The sequence below is a fragment of the Musa acuminata genome, chromosome BXJ2-4 (genome assembly GCF_036884655.1).
Source record: "Musa acuminata AAA Group cultivar baxijiao chromosome BXJ2-4, Cavendish_Baxijiao_AAA, whole genome shotgun sequence".
NCBI classification, from domain to species: domain Eukaryota; kingdom Viridiplantae; phylum Streptophyta; class Magnoliopsida; order Zingiberales; family Musaceae; genus Musa; species Musa acuminata.
In genome coordinates, this window is record NC_088341.1 from 22,927,668 (window position 1) to 22,941,435 (window position 13,768).

Sequence of the window (13,768 nt, forward strand, 5' to 3'; positions counted from 1 at the left end):
AATGCCTAAAACTTCTTTAGTTTTAATTTATATGATTGACTTTATAATAGCATGCTCAAATCTTTATTCTTGTGTCAAAACCATACATCATATTTAACAAACAAAGACAATGAAAAATATCAAGCCTTCCAGACAAAAGCCATGTATCGTCATTGAAAAGCAATATGAAAATCATCAAAATATATATTCTTGCTTCTCAAGCACATAAATAAGATTAATCTCACTAGGTGTACAATCATTAGATTTCTATCTTGCATTAACATAAGACATGCAATTTTCATTATCATTTTCAAAATTACAAGCATGATCATATTTTTGCATTTTCATTATTAAATTATTAAAAATGTAATTTTCAAGAAAATTTAAAGAAAAAGAAAAATGCATCATGAAAAGCATCATGTAATTTCGAAGTAAATTAAAGGCATTTTGATTACCTCATCGTCGAAAGGCGTAAAGGCGTAGTTTGCCACCTCGCCTTTGTTGATTTTCTCCTCGTCTTCAGAGGATCTCGATTCATCCCAATTTTTGTTCTTCTTCTTGCGTTCAAAGCAAGTCGTTCCGTTCTTCTTACTTTTTAATTTTTGTTTCATTTGTAGTTTAAGTTCACCATCACTTGAGCTTATGCTCGAGTGGTCTTCAAATGTTCTATGTCCCAAATCCTTCCTGTTTTTTGGAAGGTGGTTCTCAAGTTCTTCACGTGCATTGCACGTCATTTCATATGTGATCAAGGAACCAATTAGTTCTTCAAGTGGAAATTGGTTCAAGTTTTTCGATTCTTGAATAGCAGTTACTTTTGAATCCCAAGGTTTAGAAAGTGAGCGCAAAATCTTGTTTACGAGTTCAAAATCCGAAAAACATTTTCCAAGAGCTCTTAAACTATTTACGACATCCGTGAAACGGGTGTACATGTCGCCTATAGTCTCGCTTGGTTGCATTCGAAAAAGCTCAAAATCATGCAATAAAATGTTAACTTTCGAGTCTTTGACTCTACTAGTTCCCTCGTGCATGATTTCAAGTGTTCGCCAAATGTCAAAAGCCGTTTCGCACGTAGAAATCCGATTGAACTCATTTTTGTCTAAAGCGCAAAATAAGGCATTCATAGCCTTCGCGTTTAAAGAAAAATACTTCTTCTCCAAATCCGACCATTCGTTCATTGGTTTAGAGGGAAGTTGAAAATCGTTTTCAACGATATTCCATAAATCCAAATTCATACAAGTCAAGAAAACTCTCATTCGAGTTTTCCAATAAGTGTAGTCCAATCCGTTAAACAATGGTGGACGAAAAACCGATAAACCCTCTTGAAAGCCATGAAGAGCCATTTCTCTCGGGTGTAAATCCGAAATGAGAAATACCGGGCTCTGATACCAATTGTTAGGATCGAGAGCACTAAGAGGGGGGGGGGTGAATTAGTGCAGCGGAAAACTTTCTGCGATTAAAATCGAAAGCTGCGTTCGAACGATAAAAACAACTTCTGTATGAAAGTTGATACTAAGCAAGGTTAAAGTCAATCTATGAAAACCAGAATATCGGCGCAAACTGAAATCCGACGTTCGTACGAAGAAACTGATTTACGTCTAAATGCTGATTCGTAAATCACTTGATTAGATAAGACGTAATTTAAGCAGGAGTATAAAGGCAGTGTGCAGTTATGGTAAAGCTCAAAACGTAAACGCAATCTGCAATATGATGATCATACGAACAAGCAGATTTACGTCTAAACGCAGATTTACGTCTAAACGCAGATTTACGTCTGAACCTTGAAACTCATTCGTAAAATTGCAGAGGGCAGTAAGCTATTGAGAAGTTTGCAGTGAAGGTAAAATGCTCAAAAGAAATGCAAACCGAGATTTAGAGTGGTTCGGTCAATCTTGACCTACTCCACTTTTGGCTTCCTCCACCGACGAGGTCACCGACGTCAACTAGAGGCCTTCCTTCAATAGGCGAAGGCCAACCACCCTCTTACAGATTCACTCCTTTTGACGAGCTTAGGAGACAACCCTTACAGAAGTTTTCTCTCCTCTCTTTACAACTCAAACTTTGAAGAACAGAAATAGGAGAACTAGCAGTTTTGAGCTCTAAGAACCACAGAAAGACAGCAAGATTTAGAGTGTGTGTTCCGTGCTTTCAGTGCTGAATGGGTGGGGTATTTATAGGCCCCAACCCAGTTCAAATTTGGAACTCAAATCTGTCAACTCCCGGAATTCCAGGATCAGGCGGTTGCACCTCCTGACTGGGGCGGTTGCACCGCCTGGCAGAGCTCGAAGACTGAGCCTTTGGGCGGTGCCACCTCTGTCAGGGGCGGTTGCACCTCTCTGCCAGAGCTCGAAGACCGAGCTCAGGCAGTTGCATCGCCTGACTGGGGAGGTTGCACCGCCCAGTCTCGCTCGGAGACTGAGCCCAGGCGGTGCTACCTCCTGGCTGGGGCAGTTGCACCGCTCAGTCTCGCTTGGAGACTACCTTCTGGGCGGTGCTACCTCCTACCCTGGCGGTGCTACCTCCTAGCACTATTTCAAGTCCGAATGGGTTGATCCATTCGGCCTAATTTGGGTCTTTCAGGGGCCCGATTGCCCCAAGATTAAGTTAATGGAATCACCTCTCATTTCTAACTTAATCATTGTGCTAACTACGATTATTTCCTAAGACATTTACTACAACTTGCTCCGGTACGTCAATCGCTTCTTCCGGCGAACTTCCGTCGATCATCCGATGAACCCTCGGTGATGCTCCTGGGACTTCCGGCAAACTCCTGGACTTATGACGATCCACTTGGCGAGTTCCGACGAGCTTCTTTGGCAAGCTCCTGGACTTCTCGGATTTGTTCCCGCAGAACCTCCGACGACCGTCCGAACTTCCGTAGAACTCTCGAACTCCCAACGTGATCATTGTCTTGACTCCGGCGCAACTCCTGCTGCATGTCTTACTTTCATCGTAGTTAATCCTGCACATGTAAAACAGAACTTCGATCGAGTTAATTAATACTAAGCATTAATAACGTTGTCCGGCATGTCATTGGTCTCTCGACGCTTCGTCCGATTCTTCGGTGCATCGTCCTCTCTTGAAGCCTATTGCCCAATCGGCCAGTTGTCTCCACAACTCCGATGTCCTTGGCGCAATATCCGCTCTCCTTGGTCGGATGCCCAAGTCCACGACCCGAAGCCTTCTATTGATACGTCGACCGATCCACCGGCCCGACGTCCAATCTTCTGACATGTTCCTCCGGCACAACATGATGTTCCTGCTTTAATTGTCTCATCTTGATCAAAGCATCCTGCGTCACTCAAAACGCGGTTTCATCATCAAAATACGAGATTCAACACAGGACACTTGCAATAGGAAAGATTAGAAAGCTTGCAATAGGAAGGATCGGAACACTTGCACGAGGAAGATCATAATACTTGCAATAAGAAAAATTAGAACAATTACAGGAGAATGATCGGGAAACTTGCATTTCAAAGATTTTGATCCGAAGATCCAAAGAAGGTGCCATCCCAAATCCTTCTACTTTTCCTCCGTGTCCTCCGTGTTCCGTGTTCTACATATGTCTTCTCTTTTTCCTCCACAACTACAGCTTATGTAGAACATAGAGGCATAGTCACCTGCTCTCTCTTACTCTCATTTCTTTGTTTTCTTTTTCAAACGCAGCTATCGCAGCCATCGCCACTGCCACTACCACAGTCGTAGCCACGACCGCAGTTGCTGTCACAACCGCAGCCCCTTCCACTGCACTACTTCCTTCCTCCCTTCTCTCGTTCCTACTTTTTCTTTCCTAAACACAACTGCCATAGACGCAGCCACCACCACCGCAGCCGCAATCACGGCCACGACCCCCTTTTTTTTCTCTTTTTCTTTCTTTCTCTTTCCCAAAAGCAGCTGCTGTAGCCACCACCGCTGCCGCAGCTACCGCAGCCAACGTAGCAGCCGCAGTTGCAGTCGCAGCCACGGCCGTAGCGACCACAGCCGCAGCCTCTTCTTCCTCCCCTGCTTTGTTTCCTCTCCTTCTCTTCCAGCTGCAGCTGCCACTGCCGCAGCTGCCTCCCCTTCTCCTCTTCCTCTCTTCTTCCCTTTTCCTTTCTGTTCTTCTTCATTTCCTTCTCTTCTTTCCCAGCTGCACTGCTGCAGTCGCAGCCTCAGCCACGGCTGCAGCCACTTCTTCCTCCCCTGCTCATCTTCCTCTCCTTCTTCTCTTCCAACTGCAGCTGCCATCGCCGCAGCCGCAGCCCCTTCTTCCCCTTCTCTTCTTCCTCTCCTTCCCTTCTTCCTTCCTCTTCCTCTTTCCCTGCCACAGCTGCAGCTGCCACAGCCACAACCGTAGCTACTTCTTTCCCTTCTCCTCTTCCTTCTCCTTCCATTCTTCTTCTTCTTCTCTTCTTCTCCTTCCTCCCCTTCTTCTCCCCAACGAACAGCACCTCCTCTCCTCTGTTTCCTCCTGTAGGAAACAGAGGTGTCGCCTCTTCACCCGTTTCTACTTCTTCCCTTCCTCTTCTTCTTCTTCTCCTTCATCTCCTTCTTCTTCTCCTCTTCTTCCCTTCTCCTACCCGACACCCCACACCTTCTCACTGCAGCCCATGCCGCAGCCATCCTTCTTTTTTTTTTCTTTTTCTCTTCTTCTTTTTCCTCTTCTTCTTCTTCTCGTCCCCAACGCCCCACACCACGTCTCCTCTGTTTCCGCCTGTAGGAAACAGAGGTGCTGCAGCCCTAACTGCTGCCACCTCTCGCTCCTTTCCCACTTTCCTCTCTTTTTCTTTTTGTAACTTTATAGTTTAGTCCTTGAAATTTCTATTTTTACATATAGGTCCTCCAATTTACATATAAATCCTTATTAATAAATTTTCCAAAGTGAGGGAGATTACATGGGTCCTACTCAACCAAGAAGCAGCTAATAAAACCCTGTGAGATTGTAATAAACCCCACCTAGCAGCCTTTATCCTATAAAGAAGAGTGGCTAGCATTTATATTTGGGCCTTTGGGCTTCCTAGTCGCCGCCGCCTTTTACTGGGTTGGTTGGTTAGGGTTAAGGGCAAAAAGGGTAACTCACTTAGGAAGCAGCCCCGAGTGCTAGGATTTGGAGCCCTATATAAGCATGTAGCTTCCATCTCTTTGGCAATAAGATTTATCTACAATTATAACCATTTGGTCGACTTCTAGGAGGGTGGAACCCCTATAGCGTTCTAAGGAGTGATCTCCCTCAAAGATCAATTTACATAGAATTCCTCTATGGTTCGATCATTTGTACGGTTATCTCGATGTCCTTTTTGAGTAACCTATGACAAAGATTATTTAGGTCTGTATTTAAAGGTGAATCGGTCTCATTATCGTGATCTCATCACGATTTGATTCTCATTGCATAGATCCAAAGACATCACTATATATATATATATATATATATATATATATATATATATATATATATATATATATATATATATATATATATATATCAAAAATAATATAAAATGATAAAATGTCAAATAATATAATAAACAAAAAGAATGTGTGTCATGTCACACGTGCCATCACTCACGTGATTGGCTTGTAGGGCACCTATGACTAGCACAAACCACGATGGCCTCATGGAACTCGATCAACCATGATGTTCGGTTAAGTCACCACCATCATTACAAGATGAGTCTGATTTAATGATATACCCTCGAGGGACTCGACCAAGCATACTATGTCTTAAGGTCACCAATTCTCGATGTCATAGGCAAGATATCGAATCGTAATATAGGTGAGCCTCAAGGGACTCGACTAACTCAACCTACGTCGGGAATCGATTCCTACCTATAACGATGAAAGGCCACGTGGGTCAATCTAATTGCCTCACGTTTATCGACTTAATATTATCGAGAGAGAGGATTTTGAATTGGTCTCCTATTATGTGTCACACACATGCGTATTTAATATATATTTACATCGCATATATATATATATATATATATATATATATATATATAGTAGGTGTATTAGTAATCACACATCAGATAAGCAATCACACCAAATAATCATGGACCACATTCTAATTTGATCAAGTCCGAGCCAATGGGCCTAATCACTAACATCAAGATCTATGTATGCAGTGGCACATCTCTATGCTCTGTGATCGTCCATCTCGTCCTCGTTGGTTCCATTGGCATCTCGATGCATCACGATTGTCCGTCTCGGCCTTGTAGGTTCCGCTATTGCCTCCACGTTCCCGCTGCGTCTTCTCGTGTAATTACAATTTAATCATAGATACACAGACCCAATAATAAATAAAAAAAATTGGAGGCTCACAAGCCCCCAATAATAATAATAATCACATCACATGTACACATATCACACGGTTCATGATCATCTGTCCACATCACACATTACATGTACACATCATCATGTAGGACTACTTGTAATATCCCATTAGTCCCACATCGGAAGTGGGGAATGTGTATGATTAGCTTATCAGGGCCTGATGAGTGTACTACGTTACCTCCCGCTTAAGCATTTTGGTCCGCCGTTGAGGACCAAAATGGAGTTATTGGCCAGTTGGCTCATCAGACCCGGGTCGTGACATTTGGTATCAGAGCCGACCTAGCATTTGGGCAGGGTGAGAGGGCTCGAGTAGGAAAGGGCTACCCGTGGATGGAGTCGAGAACTCATCACGGCGTGAAGCCACCACTGAGTTAAACCTCACATGCACTATGCTAGGGTTCGATCTGGGTTATGTTCGACCTTGACGAGGACGTCAAGCTAATTGAGTTGGCTCATCAGACCCGGGTCGTGACACTACTAGATATAATAATGATAATTGATTAAATTATTTAATTAATTATTTTATATCCCTTTGGAGTACCCTACCCTATGGTGCCCTATGCAGCCAGGAAATCTTGGCCACTAGGATTACCCCTATGGCTAGGAAACCCTAGCCGCAAGACTGCCTTGGGCGGCCAGGGATCCCTCGCCCCCAGGGTTGCCTTTGCAGCTAGGAAACCCTAGCTACAGGGTGAGCATAGGCGGTTAGGAAATCCTGGCCGCTACCTTGCCCTATGCGGCTAGGAGTCCTGGCCACTAGGGGCTCTTGGGAAACTAGGAAACCCGAGCTGCCTAAGGTGCCCCTTGCAGCTAGAAAATCTGGCTACAGGGGCTGCAACCCCCATGGACAAGAGCCCCCTTGCTTCTCTCGGCCTTGCAGCTTTTGGCCAGGCATAGAGCAGCAAAGTAAAGCTCTCGGCCAAGGCTGCAAATAGCCTTCGACCAATCGCAGCAAATTTGCTATCAAAAGCCTTCTCTAAAACATCTTATAACAATAGAAAATGGTGTAACACATATTTAAAAAATATGACAAAAAAATCGCAGCAAGCACGCAAAACAATTCTATGCGATCGAATACAACACATGTAGTTTAAAAACCAATCTTTTGCTTGAGGAACCTGACTCTAATACTATTGTTGAGAAATGGGAGATGACATCATTCATGCAGTAAAAGAATAGAAATAAAAATCATAGATTTCTCACAAATAAAAGGTTTGTTATCGTCATGCAAAGAATGGTGCGAAAAAACCCACAAAATAAAAAATTATGCATAAGATAATTACCTAAGGAGATCATATATCCCTGAATTTATATATATCTATAGGAGAGGATGAAGGAGGTCAATTGTCCTCCTATATAGTGGTGATCCACATGATAGGTGCTGCGAATTCGCTACTCAAATCACTGCTCAAATCTTCACACTACGCACACCACACAATCAAGAAGGGGCAGACACTTCTTGCTATTCACACTCCCCAAACAGGGGCGGCTAGCTGAGGAGGAGAGGGGGAAAGGAGAATAGAATGTGGTAACTAAAAAGTCTAGTCTATGGCTCTTTGGTTTCCTCATATTTATAGAGGTCCCCTATCAACTTAATCCTAATGGATCCCGCCCTATTAGGTATTGGATCTATTGAGAAATTTAGGGTGATATCACATGCATAACTGAAGAATAGAAAAAAAAAATCCTAGAATTCTCGTAGAAAAGAAGGTTTTATCGTCGTGCAAAATTGGTGCGTAAAAACCTACGAAACCAAAAAATTACACGTAAGAGAATTACCTAGGGAGATCATATATGTTAGGATCGGAGCGGCACTAAGAGAGGGGGGTGAATTAGTGCAGCGGATTAAAACGTTGGTTTCGACAAATCTTTCGTACGATAAGAACGGAACTTGAAAAGCTTAACTTGAAAGCGTATTCTTAAAGTTGCACAGCAAAGGTAATAAGGAACTAAAGCATGTAAGAAGGTTTGCAGTAATGTAAATAGCAATAACGAAATGCAAACCAGAGATCACGCCGATTTTAGAGTGGTTCGGTCAAATGACCTACATCCACTTGCGAGGCCCCTCTTTGATGAGGCTCCCACCTTCCACTAGCAAATCTCTTGAAATGGAAGGGCAAATACCCCTCTTACAACCTTTTACAATCGGTTCACTCTCTTACAGATTTTCAGCAAAGAAAGAAGGAGGTGAACACTAGCAAATTGAAAACAAGACTAGCAAAGACTCTTCTAAGACTTTTCTCTCAATCACTTGCTGCTCAAAAAGTTGTGTTCTCAGCTGAGACTTGAGGGGTATTTATTGGCCTCAAGAGGATTCAAATTTGGGCTCCAAAAATTTGAATTCTCTTATGTTCCCGATGCTGGCGGTGCCACCGCCCAGCCAAGCGGTGCCACCGCCCAGCGCTCGGGTGCTAGGCGTTGCAACCGCCCAGCCCAGGAGGTGTCACCGCCCAGCTCTCGGGTGCTGGGCGGTGCCACCGCCTAGGCCAAATCAGGTTACTGGTTGGGCTCCAAACTTGGCCCAAACCAGTCCGAACTCGGGCCCAATTGGCCCCTACTTGGGTTATAGGATTAACACCTAATCCTAACCCTAATTAACATGCTAACTATGAATTTAAAGACATTTTCTAAGCTATTACAAAGTCCGTAAGTCAAGACTTCTTCCGGCGAGCTTCCGGCGAACTTCCGACGGTTTTCCGATAAACTCTCGGAAACCATTCTGCGGACTCCCGGCAAGCTCCTAGACTTCACGGTTTGATCTTGACGAGTTCCAACGAGCTTCTTAGGCAAGCTCCGATCTTTCTCAGCGAGCTCCGTGAACTTCCAACGAACCTTTCGGCGAGCTTCCGAAAAACCCTTCGGCAAGCTCCCTACTCATTCTCGGCTAGTTCCGGCAGCATTCCCGACGAACCTTCGGACTTCCGTTGAACTCTCGAACTCGCAATGAATCCTTCGCGCTTGACTCCAGTACTTTGTTTCGCTTTATGTCTTCATCGTTATCGTAGTTAATCCTGCACACACAAACCAAAAACTCTACTCCGATCTAGACAATTATTATAAAGCGAATTGACATTCTGTTGCCCGGCACGTCATTGGTTGGCGCTTCGTCCGATTCTTCGGCGCATCGTCCTCTCTTGCGGTTTGTTGCCCAATCAGCGGTTGACCTCCGCAACGCCGATATCCTTGGCGCAATTCCGCTCTTGGCCCGATGCCCGACGTCCGAAGCCTTCTGCCATCTAATATCCTAACGTGATCTCCTCTGGCGCAACGTCAATTCCTCCTGCCTTAATTGTCTAATCCTGATCGAGTAGACCTGCATCACTCAAAATATAGTTAAACATAAACATAATTATCAATTGGTTTCATCATCAAAATACGAGATTCAACAATCTCCCCCTTTTTGATGATGACAACCAATTGATGACGGAGTTAAACTTAACTCCCGGAGTTTAAACAAACTCCCCCTATCAATATGCAATATTGATAGAACCTTGAATTCAAACTGAATTCAAGTCATTGCAATATTCATCATGAATACTTGCAACACATCATCATGAACATATGCATAAACTTATGCATATCATGTCATCAACATACTTCTCCCCCTTTATCATCAACAAAAAGGAGAAGTACAACTATTCTTTGTGTTTGTAATATAAGTTCAACTCATTGCATGAAAAACATAATATTAAGTTTTATCATCATGCAGTTTTGAAGCTAGAAAATTTAGCAAGTAATGCATCATGCTTAGGACATTCGAGCTATCAAGGTTTAGATATGCAAGTTTTACAGCATACAAGATAGCACTTTTGGTAATGTTCAAGATAGTAAGTTCTACATCATGCAAGCTAGCAATATTGAGATGTTCAAGAAAGCAACTCTTGCTTTTTGAAATATACAAATTTGTCAAGTTTTGCTAGATGTGCAAGTTAGCATTTTTGCCTCTTAAGATAGGAAAGATAGCACATTTGCTTCTTTTGAGATAGCAACTTTTTGCTTCTTTTTAGACTACAAGCTAGCAATTTTTACGATATGTAAGTTTCACAATATACAAGCTAGCAAAAATTTCAAAAGTAAATGCAAGATAGCTTTCTTGTGTAAGCTCATAATTCTTGCTTCCTATTGCAATGTGCAAGTTGCAAGTTTTGCTTCTTGAGATAGGCAAGATAGCACTTTTGCAATTTTTGTTTCTTAAGATAGGCAAGCTTGTGATGTTCAAAATAACAAGCTCTTTCTTCTAGAAGTGCCATTTTTGCTTTCTTTGCAAAATGTAAGCTAGCAAAATGTTTGAAAAAGTGATCAAGTTTTGCAACATACAAGCTAGCAAAAATGCCAAACTAGCAAGAGATAATGTTTTACATGAGGCAAGCAAACAATTTGGCAAATGTTACATTTGCATCTTCTCTTTTGAGAAGTGCAATTTTTGCTTTCATCTTGAATTGTGCAAGCTAGTTAGTTTGCCTCTTTTCATGATGTCCACGCTAGAAATTCTTGCTCCCCCTTTATCATTGTCAAAAAGAAGGGAAGACCCTTATATCAATTTTCATATTATGACAAAGGTAAGTATCATTCTTATTTGTGCATCATTATATATTCAAATTAAAACATACACAATTTCAATAACCTTATTTTTCATGCACGATACCGAAAAATAAATCAATCATCATTAATATGCATATCATACATGATACTCAAACATTAAAATTTTTAAGCATTTATCAACATGTTGATCACGATACCAAACATTCATCATTTAAAGCATTCATGATACACATCATATACAATAAATACATCATGTACATCATTATCATAAGTATTGCATACATCATTTTAACTTTATGAATATTTCATCATTGCATGCATCATACCAAAACATTTCAAGCCATGTAAGCCATAAATACAAAGAAATCCTGTCATGAAGGATAAAATCATTTGAATACCAAAAGACATGATTCATATAGTAAATATCTTCTTTAAATAAAATATCAAGAAAAATCATAGGAGTACAAAGAAGAGATCTTGTTTTAAAAGAAAATTCAAGTAATAACTCCAAGAACTCACAAGGAAAAATCATGATTCATTTAGAAAATCTCCTCTCAAGAGAATATCAAGTAAAATCGTAGAAGATCGATTAATGAGAAATTTTGATTTATAATAGAATCTCATGTATCGAATGTCGAGAAATCAAAATGATGATTTATATAAAAAATATTACAAGTTATATTCAAGAGAAAAATCATCATTCATTTTAAATTTATTCAATTTGTCACATCAATATTTCTTAGATATGCATGATACCGAAACATGGTTTTAAATCTTTAACATATAACATGCATAAATTGAAAGGAGAAGGGAAGAATTCAAACGTACAAAGATTTCAACCATCTCATAAACAAATGTAAGACCAAGTCATGAATCCAAAATTCCATGAATCAAAATGATCATAAAAGGTAATCTCATGTTATTCCAAAAAATCAATATCATGATTTTGATAAAACTCATTTCAAATTTAAATCATCAAAATATCAACATTACTTTCAAGAGATTCAAAATGGTATACATAGATTTATCATAATAAACATCAAGATCAATAGGATAGAGAAAAATAATTTTTCAAGGAAAAATTTTTTTCCTCTTTTTAGTTGTTTCAATTCATATGATTTTATTTCACTTATACCAAATAAAAACATGTATAATGTTTAAAACCGAAAGTGTAAGATTTATTACAACAAAGATTAATAAGGCACTTTCATTATGGTAAAAATCAATAATCCATAAATCACAAGATTCATATGCATAATTTCGAAATTTATTAAGTATGATCATTATGCATGACACTAAAACATGGTTTCAAAATGTTTAATATTTTCATTACATCATTATGCAACGGTTTCATTGAACATAATTTTGAATGATTCTTATAGATAACTAAAACTTCTTTAGTTTTAATTTATGTGATTGATTTTATATTAGCATGCTCAAGTTTTGTTCTTATGTCAAAAACATACATAATGTTTGAAAACCAAAGACAAGGTTTTAAAAAAAATCATCAACCTTTCCATATAAAAACCATGCATCATCATTGAAGGTTGATATGGAAATCATCAAAATACACATTCTTGCTTCTCAAGCACATATATATGATTATTTAAATCTAACATTTTATTCTATTAACATAAAACATACAATTTTCAAGAAAAATAATTATTCAAAAGAAAAGAGAAAATGCATCATGGAAAACATCAAGTAATTTCAAAATAATTCAAGAGAGTTGAGTTACTTACCTTGTAGTCGAAGCCCGTCAAAGCCCAATTCGCCGTTTCACCTTTGGAAGTTCTTGATTCATCCTTGGTTGCCTTCCTCTTCTTTGGCCTCTTCCTCCGTTCAAGTTCATTGTTTATTTTAGATTTTTGTTTAATAAACTTATTAAGATTTAGTGTTCGAAATTCAAGTTCATCATTGTCCTCATCACTTGAGTCATTGCTCAAGTGGTATCCATTTGTCCGGAGTTCCAAATCCTTCCTGTTCTTTGGAAGGTGATTTTGTTCATCATGTGCATTGTGCACCATTTCATATGTCATCAACAAACCAATTAGTTCTTCAAGTGGAAAAATATTTAAATCTTTTTTTTCTAGTATTGCGGTTATTTTAGAATCCCACCTTTTTGGAAGGGATCTTAAGATCTTGCTTACGAGATCAAAATTTGAAAAAGATTTACCAAGAACTCTTAGATTATTGACGACATCCGTGAAACGGGTGTACATGTCGCCTATAGTCTCGCTTGGTTGCATTTGAAAAAGCTCAAAATCATGCAATAAAATGTTAACTTTCAAGTCTTTGACTCTACTAGTTCCCTCGTGCGTGATTTCAAGTGTTCGCCAAATATCAAAAGCCGTTTCGCACGTAGAAATCCGATTGAACTCATTTTTGTCTAAAGCGCAAAATAAGGCATTCATAGCCTTTGCGATTAAAGAAAAATACTTCTTCTCCAAATCCGACCATTCGTTCATCGGTTTAGAGGGAAGTTGAAAACCATTTTCAACGATATTCCATAAATCCAAATTCATAGAAATCAAGAAAACTCTCATTCGAGTTTTCCAATAAGTGTAGTCCAATCCGTTAAACAACGGTGGACGAAAAATCGATAAGCCCTCTTGAAAGCCATAAAGAGTCATTTCTCTCGGGTGTAAATCCGAAATGAGAAATACAGGGCTCTGATACCAATTGTTAGGATCGGAGCGGCACTAAGAGGGGGGGGTGAATTAGTGCAGCGGATTAAAACGTTGGTTTCGACAAATCTTTCGTACGATAAGAACGAAACTTGAAAAGCTTAACTTGAAAGCGTATTCTTAAAGTTGCACAGCAAAGGTAATAAGGAACTAAAGCATGTAAGAAGGTTTGCAGTAATGTAAATAGCAATAACGAAATGCAAACCAGAGATCACGCCGATTTTAGAGTGGTTCGGTCAAATGACCTACATCCA